The sequence below is a fragment of the Limulus polyphemus genome, unplaced genomic scaffold, assembly GCF_000517525.1.
Source record: "Limulus polyphemus unplaced genomic scaffold, Limulus_polyphemus-2.1.2 Scaffold326, whole genome shotgun sequence".
Lineage (NCBI taxonomy): Eukaryota > Metazoa > Arthropoda > Merostomata > Xiphosura > Limulidae > Limulus > Limulus polyphemus.
This window is the reverse complement of record NW_013665936.1, coordinates 13,588-23,020: the sequence shown is the minus strand read 5'-3', so window position 1 is coordinate 23,020 and position 9,433 is coordinate 13,588. Positions and strand designations below refer to the sequence as shown.

At 35.0% G+C, this 9,433-nt stretch overlaps 1 long non-coding RNA gene across 1 annotated transcript in view; it reads left to right on the top strand.

The window, feature by feature from the left end:
* The window catches only part of LOC111085311, a 151,545-nt gene extending 145,996 nt beyond the window's left edge, over positions 1–5,549 (top strand). Inside the window, exon 3 of the long non-coding RNA XR_002610149.1 lies at positions 5,019–5,549. This is a non-coding gene — a long non-coding RNA (uncharacterized LOC111085311). The remainder of the gene's footprint in view (positions 1–5,018) is intronic.
* Positions 5,550–9,433: the final 3,884 nt, after the last annotated feature.

The window sequence follows — 9,433 nt, the reverse complement described above, 5'->3', positions numbered from 1 at the left end:
TTGAAAGCGGGTAACAGAAAGCACCCCTACCGCCACTAATTTGGCTGCTACCTCTTCCTATAATGTCAACCTGACCATCGCACAGTGACCATGTTTTAAGTATATGGATATTGAGTTCTTAAAGCTTATACAAACCTTTGTTGAGGTAATAATAAATATTGTAATAATAGGTTATGTTATAAAGAAATTGTGTGAAAGTTAGGATTATTTTGTTATTTATTATAGCATCCATCCCCACATTTTTATAACCAGGACAAAAGACAGGTACCTCAGCTTGTGTTAAGTAAAACTAAGGAGGACATTCATAACAAACTACATAGTTCTAAACTACGTGGCCCGGCATGGCCAGGTGGTTAGGGCGGCGCTCGACTCGCAATCTGAGGATCGCGGGTTCGAATCCCCGTCCCATCAAACATGCTCGCCCTTTCAGCCGTGGGGACGTTATTATATGATGGTCAATCCCACTCTTCGTTGTTAAAAGAGTTGGCGGTGGGTGGTGATGACTAACTACCTTCTCTCTAGTCTTTCACTGCTAAATTTGGGACGGCTAGCAAACTAAACTACGTTATCACAGAACTTTTGCTAAAAAAATAAGGTAATAGAATTTACAAAAATAGGTACACCTTTTCTAAATGTTGCTATTTTAGTAATTATGAATCCACTCTACATCTCTTGAAATTGTTCTCAGAGTATATATGTGTATGTTTATGATCTGAAATACATATATATTACAACATATGCCAGCTTTCAGGAACCATTTTCAGCCGTTGCAATATATTAGAAAAATAAAATATAATATCTAAATTTGTTACGACATTCCATTGGTTTAAGCTCCAATGTCAAGAATATAATTTCAGCTTTTGGAAGCAGTTGATGTCAGAAAAACATTAGTTAGGTAGCTACTAGAATATTTTAGTGTAAAAACATGAGATAAAATTACACCAGATATCCAATTTCCTAAAACCCAAACCTGTTTATAGGCTGAAATAAAGCTATTGGTTTTACCCTCTGAAAAGTAGAAACATAAGAGTTATCCTGTGCTCTAAAAAATAGGCATTGACGTCAGTGTTTTTTTGTTGTTCCTTTTTAAAACTGTATTTCCCTAGTATTGTTCTTTCCGTTTTGAAGATATGATAATGTATGAACGCTGTCAACACATTATATTTTCCAATGGGTCAGTAGTAAGTTTACAGAGTTACAAAGGGATTCGATTCCACGTGGTGAACACAGCATATAGGTCGAATGGTGAAATTAGTTATAAGCATACTATGCTATACAAACGCTTTACTTTTGAAAGTACAACGGGAACATTAAGCTATGAGCAAAGTAGTTGAAGATTATAATTATTTTATATCTTTCTAGGGTGAAGGACATAATTTTTCTGTTTAACCTGGTATGTCCAAGACGTAAAGTTATGTTACGAACTTGTTAGGGTGAACAGTATTACTGTGCCGTAAACTTGACAGGACGAACGGAATAATTATATGTTATGAACTTATTAGAACGAATGTTAGAATTATGTTATGACTTTGTTTAAGGGAGTTACAGAGTCAATAAGTATTACTAGAAGAGTTGTATAACTATATGTTACGAACCTATTAGACCAAAATGATGTTTCATGTTGTGAACTTATTAGAACGAATGTTAGAATTATGTTATGAGTTTGTTTAAGGGAATTACAGAGTCAATAAGTATTACTAGAAGAGTTGTATAACTATATGTTACGAACCTATTAGACCAAAATGATGTTTCATGTTGTGAACTTACTAGAAACCAAGTTTTGGATGGTATAAAGCGGCGAGGTGAAGCATATGAGTGAATATTATAATGACCTTCGCCGCGCTAGAACATATTAAGGTCAAGTGAGGATGATGACCTGAAATAACCCTTTATTTATCTGCCAGCTCGTATTACAAGGCTTAGTGGGCAATAGAAACGTATATGTCACCCTCACGTCTTTCGTATTCAGCTGAGTGGAACAGTCTGTACGTTTGTTGGCCTCACTCACGACATGTACGCTTGTACAAATTGGCAGGAATAACAAAGTTTGTCAACTTGCGATGTAATATCGCCTTTTTGCATGACCTATATAGTTTAGAATTTAATTATTATTAATAGCTTACACAGATGTTTAGAGTTTAACCAGTAATTTTCAATTGACTAAAGCTAGATGCTTTATTACAATGTGTACTTTGAACTTGTAAAGCACGAAACGTAATCATGAAGTTGATGCAAGACATGAAATTGCTTTTAGGTTTATAATGCTTTCCCCAGCCTTACCTATGTGGTAAGTATGTTGGTTCCACTTAAGGTTTCAAGTGGATATATGCAGGGGCTGAGTACGTTTTGCTGAAGCGATTTTGGAGCCACACCATATATTTACAGTCCTTGTTGCAACGTCCGGTTATTTTCTATCCACCGCTCCGTAACGTTGTTTTCATTGAAAAAAGGCTTCCTCGTAAGGCTGTTATGTCCAAAGCACACCACTCCTCCCGGAGGGCCTTCCATAATTTATCTAGTGCACGAGGACGACGGTTTCCCAGAGCCTGTTCCAATGGTTGGATCACACAGAAATCCATAGCTGTTGCGTCCGGCGGCTTGACCGATGTGCTCTCGCATGGAATAGCCGGTACACGAGTTTCATTTTCCGGCTACTTAAGGCATGAGACAGTTGAACGGATATGTCGTGGAAGCAACATGTGTATAGGCTTTTTGTGTCTCTTTCCTTCTTGATTATGTTGCGTACTGTTGCCTGGAATATGTGGCTCTGAACTTCATGTTCTGGATTCTCACTTTGCTTACCACGGATAAGGTACGCTCTGTTGCGGGTCTCTTTCTGGATATTTCTGATGTCACAAGCTGATTTATACTTCTTTTTTTCCAATGCCATTAACTACAAAGGATATATATTTCCGTTTTGGAAATTCTAAATCCCTGATCTAAAGACATCTTTATATTCCGAGTGTATGAATATTTTGTGTCGAAAAGAGCTTTTACATATCTTACATACTATACAGTGGCATTGCGCTACCTATGAAATGCCAAACAATGTCAAAATATAGTTCCGATACGTTTCGTTCCACTACGGCTATGTATTAGCTTTGGTAGTCACATGACGTGCTGATTTGCATATTCAAAATCGTTTTAATATAATATTTGAAGATGAATGTAAACAGTATAATAAAACAAGTTTCGTTTTTTCAGGTTTTCAACACATAGAGAGTTTATAAAACAAGAGAAAAAATATTAAACTAATTGATAAATAATTTGTATGAGTAGCATTGAGCTCGGAACGGTAGCTTCTTCTACTTTGTTTTGTTTTTAGCTCAAACTTACACAATGGGCTATTTATGCTCTGTTTACTGCGGGCAATAGAACCCTGAATTGTAGCTTTGTAAGTCCGTGAGCTTAACACTAACACACAGTGGAACGAATCAACATTTACAGTGCCATTATATCCACAAAAACGAAACACATCAAGAGGACGTCGAAAACGTTGGTGTTAGTGCTAATAATATGAACACACTGTGTTCGCAATGTATTTTAACCTTTGAGAAACTAAAACTGCTTTTACAGATTACCTGGGACTGCTAGAAACAATTCTTTGGATAAATTGTTGTCTATGGACTGATGAAATATGAATTAAATAAATGGGTAAATTTAATATTACTTTATATTCTTCATTGCTAATACGACATAATATGTTATAAAATATTTATATTTTTTTGCTAATAATAACAAAGTACACCAAGAAATAATTGGTTGAAAATTCGATAATAGTCTACGCAAAGCAATTAGAAACCAGTAATGTTGCTGCATTTATATTATTCTTCGATATACAATTCTTTAACTGTCTACGAACATTTGTATTATTTACGATGCATAAATCTATATAGATACTTATAAGTACTTTATAAGATGCAGAAGTCTACATAACTGTCAATAAGAACTTTGTATGATGCCTATTTGTTTCTTGTTAAGCGCAAAGTATGTGTGTATTCTATCCACCGAGGGTATCGAAACCCGATTTTTAGCGTTATAAGCCCTCGGATTTACTACTGAGCCACCGGTGGGTTTTATAAGTTACAGAAATCTATATAAATGTCTAAAAGTATTTCATAATTTGTAGAAGTCTATACAAGTGCCTATCAGTATTTTCGAGCTATATGCTCAACTATATCCGCGTTTCTTAGTCTCCCGTATACAGTAAAACAGTGTTTTAAAAGGTTTATATGTATTTGCAATTAAAAGAATGTATTACATATTTTTGGCCTTGACAAAAGTTTTTGCTGTCAAGACATAATTTAAAAAATAAAATTATTATTAGTAGGTTCAAACTACTGTGATAATAGGATTTGTTGAAGTCACATTAAACATGTTTTAAGAACTTAGGTCTGTACACATACAAACACATATATGCATCAAAGATATGACAAATATTATCTAACATTGAGTCAGTTACTTAGTCGGCTGAGACGATACATATATCTTGATCATCGTTCCGCATATGTTGGAATACAATAATATTTATAATTTTAGCAGATACTCGAAAAGCTCGATACAAATTCTCTAACAATATTTACAATAAAAATGTATTATTGTACTTGTTTCTAAAAATAGACACATTGTTAATATTTAAACTTGAATCCTACATAAAAATCTTGACGAAAAGTATAATTGTACAAAGTCGACATATACTCTGGTTCTGCGAATAATATCTCGAACATTTCGAACGTAAATACCGTTAATAAGTGTTACTGAATCTATACAATAATTTCAACTGCCTTAATTTATGTACACGAAGCTATTTCAAGTATTTAGTTGAAACCGTCTTCGGATAAACGTATATATTTGTTTTACAGTTTGATATTTTATTGAATGCGATTCAATCCAAGACAGTATTACATATACATTCATTGGTGAATTCTTTAAAGAAATAAACAAAATAAAATAATAGCTTTCTTACCTGCTGGTAGATATAAAGATATATTAAGATCCTCTTCATTACTCTTTACTAGGAGCCAGAAATCCCTACTGTATCATTAAGCAGTCACAGGAAGTATGACGGCTGAATAGACGTACATGTACTGACATCTCAGGAAGGGGTATTCCAATTTAGTAATTTAGCAAGAGTTTGAAGAAAGTAGGACAGTTTTATTTGTTATTGAGTTTCTCAAGTAAGTTGAATCCAAAGTTACAAAAGGAAAGCCTGCTAGTGCGCCATAGTGATATGTAGTTTTTGAAGACGGTGTTACTGTTTCAGCTTGTTTTGTCTATTTGCTCACGTCATATATCAGCTGTTGTCTGACGAGTAGAATCTGATTTTACACAGCAGGTTTAAAATAGCTAGTTATCCTACATGTGTTCGTGAATCCAGTGACCGGATGAGACGTGTTTCTTGTTTTTTTTCCATCTGAACAGTTCCGTGAAATGCTTTAATGTCGTTATCAAGCTTGTTTTGAAAAACTTTTCCAATGCTTATTAATTTAAGTTGGCTTCAGTTGTCATCCACGAACACTCAAAGCTTTCACACTACTTCAAATCTTAAAATGTTGTATGTGATCATATCTCACTGTTAGAGGCGAAACGTTGTACAAAAATAAAGCTATTATTCTACAAATAGCCGTCTCAGAACTTCATATTATTCGTAAGTTAAGTGGGTACCTCTTAAAATACAAATTCTGATACAGTTGTTCTCTATTACTGAAACAACGGTTGTTATAAAATATATATATATATATATATTTCTTGTCGCATTTCCAAAACACTTGCTATCAAGAATAGCTGTTAGAGTCAAATTGTCAAAACTATTATCAATATTATTTCCATACTCCTAACGTTATTATCATCACTGTTAAACAAAAACAGAAAGTTCTAAATTCGTGTTCAAAATCACGTTACAGTGATTTTCCATATTTCTCTTGTTTGTCCATTTGTTATCGCCCCCAGTGGCACAGCGGTATGTCAGCGGAATAACAACGCTAGAAACAGGGTATCGATACCCGTGGTGGGCAGAGCACAGATAGCCCATTGTGTATCTTTGTGTTTAACTACAAACAATCAACCATTTGTGATCGTTGTTTCGTACAGTGTAATCAGCATTTACTTGTTTTGCAGTTCAGTAATAACCATTTCTGTTAATAATAACTCTCTTTCGGTTAATGTTATGAATTGATTTGTTGTAAGCTCATCTACAATAACATACATATATCAGCAGTAGTTTTATTTCTAGCAATAACCAGAAGCCAAGGTCAGCTGATAATAAGACAATTTGTCAATACTGCTACTTCTATCTAATGGTCTGGATGTTTGGTTACTTGTTCTGTCAGATTTCATGATATTTCTTCGGAAATGCATAATGTGTGCAGGTAAAATAAAATGTTACACGACAATCAACTAGACCTGATGAACCGATCTGAAGTAATAAGTCGCCAGTACTTTAACATACAGACCAGGAACATTCACCAGCCCGGATAGGTCTCGAAACCCACCTCAAACCCAAGTTTTCATTGTTATAAAAATTATTTCTTTATCTTGGCAAAATAAAACAGCGACACTAAGATAATCACACAATGCACATACACAACTGAAAAAAAGATCACTGTGTTTAGTTAGAATATAACATAAGGACAGTAGACTCCTGTTTGTGACATAAGCATATTTGGATAGTGTGAAATTTGTACGGCCTGGTATGGTATACTTGTTAGGGCGCTCGACTTGCAATATGAGAGTCACAGGATCGAAACCCGTCATCCAACATGCTTGTCTATTTAACCGTGGTGATGTTAGATTGTGACGATCAATATAATTATTTGTTGGTAATGAGTAGCCCGAAATTTGACGATAGGTGTGTTTACTAGCTGCCTTTCCTCTAGTCTATCACTTCAAAATTAAAGAGGCTGGCGCAGATAGCGCTCGAGTAGCTTTGAATGAATTTCAACAAACAACATGGAGCATGTAAATGCATATGCAAGTTGTATGCTGACTGTTCCTGAATGTTGATACTGTACAACAAAGATAAAACTGGTTGTGTGTTGGATTATTATGTAAGGGATAACGGTGTCGATGGATTATCTAGAGCCAGTGAAATCATGTCAATTCATTGAATGTTCGGGTCCTAGTAAAAGCAGATAAAGTAATTTTAGAAGCACTGATAACAAATCATAGAAGCGGTAGCGATTCTACATTTAGATTCTTATCTAAGAATGTCCAGTCAGGAACTTCGGAAACTACAGACCAAAGCATATCTTGCTGTGAATCAAGGTAAAACACAACCGTCACAAACTAACAAACGTAATACTGTTGTGCATATTATCTACCAGTTGCACAGTCTGTTATCAGTGCAGGATGGTGTGTTGTACTTCAGAGTTTGAATATTACAAGGTCTGGATAGCATCATAGAGTGTAACATACTATTGTGAACACTTAAAAACAATTTTAATGTCTGCGTTTGAGCAAAGATGCTGAGCGATGGCAAAGACATTGTTCCAGTGTGCCGAATAGAGATAAAAACTGTCAACTTGAAAAAGCTCCATTAGAGGTTTGTCTCAAGGGAAATGCCCTACATATACTGTCCAAAACTGAGAAATGTAATTAATATTATAGATTACTTCATTGGCTGAAGTTTATCTACCAGTTAGTACATTAAAGCAGTCCGTTACAGATCTTTGGTTGAATAATAGCTATCATGCTTTGGAATATCTGTAGAGATCAAGGAGCTAACTTCAATAGCCAGTTGCATGTCTTGTTATGTTAAGTGTAGTGAAAACATGCCCTTAACAATATAATCTTTAGTCCGATGGTTTGTCTTAAATTGAGTTACAAAATGCCAAGCATATGTTTGCTAAGTTTGGTGATCCTACCCAAACTTACTGGAATGAGCATGCACCTACCACATGTCATAAAGGCGTACTGTGAAACTGCACAATAGTTGATTAGATATTTCTCAAACTAATATTCGGAAGAGAAGTCCAGTTCCCAGCAGATCTAATGTATGGTCCCTCATTCAGTGCAGATGTGCTGCAGTATACACAGAAATATACTGAATGGCTGTGTTCTGTTATATTTGATGCACATAAATATTTGTGGCAAGAAATGGATAAGGCAGTTGTTTGTAAAAAGAGGTGTTATGATAAAACAGTAGCAGACCAAAACTTACTGCTTCGTAGCTAGGTTTAGCTGTGTACAAACCAGCAGTGCATAAACAACATAGTTCTGGCTAGATTGGTTGTTATTTTGTATGTCAATAGTTCAGTGAGGCAAAGTATGAGTCACAGCAATCACATGCTCACCCATTTCCACACATCTGTACATCACTGATGAGTTTCTTCAGAACTTTTTGCTTCAAGTATCAGAGGAAGATGATCAGACTGACTCTAATATGAGTGTTGTATTATATAATCTCCTACAGCTATAAGGAGAAGATGGATAGTTATATGTATATACATATATATATATCTGGCTGTTTGTTAAGGGTCTGATGATAAACCGAATGCCAGTAAAGAAGTAGTCTCTCTGCTCTGATAATCAGATAGATGCCGATGACGACTTAATCATCATTATGGCTGGGCTTAACGCTTGACTTCCAGTTAAGGCAGTCAATTGAATGGAAAATGAATGGCTGAAAGGAAGTGGCATTCATTGCATTCTGAGCTATCGAGTGGTGGTTCCCAGCAAGAGTCGTCAGGACTTCGTATTATAACTACTTGATTATCACCCAGTAAGGATAGGTGGCTGCTTGAAAGATTAACAGTTGAAAGAACATTATTGTTACTCTTGCTTTCTGAGATATTGAGTAATTTTTGGTATCTAGATATTAGTGAGATGTTTTGAAATTATAACTTGATATATTTAGCTGAGATTTAACATAATTTCAACAGAGTATACCATGTGAAAGTCATTAGATAAACAGTCAAGACAGATGAGCTTGTTTGATAAAGTCCTAGGGGAAGTGATGATTGGGTTTCATTGTTTATGATGACTAAGAAGCCTGATAAACTAATGTGCTCAAAATACTTTGCTGTCTTTTCTCTCTGACCATTCAGGTTGAGTTTTCTGGAAAATGATGTGTGCAACATTTTATAACATTTATTGGTAACCTGAGAGAACTCTTAATATCGGAGTAGGTCAACGTGACTTTATCGTTATCATAATAAGTAACCTATAAGATCACCTAAGTGTAATTGTTAATTAGCAACTATTTTTATAACTAAATACTAATTATTAGTTAATATTCATCCAACGTTTCAGCTGATAACCTGCTACCAGTTAAAAGGAGGTCCTAATAAGTATTGTTTTCTATGTCGGTAATGGCTGAAATTCGATTCTCGATCTTCTTCGTGGAAACCTGGGGCGTTGTTCGCTCGATTAGGGTTCTAAGCTGGAACATTTATAAATATTTGGTTTTTAACTAAGAAAAAGACAGAGTTTCTAA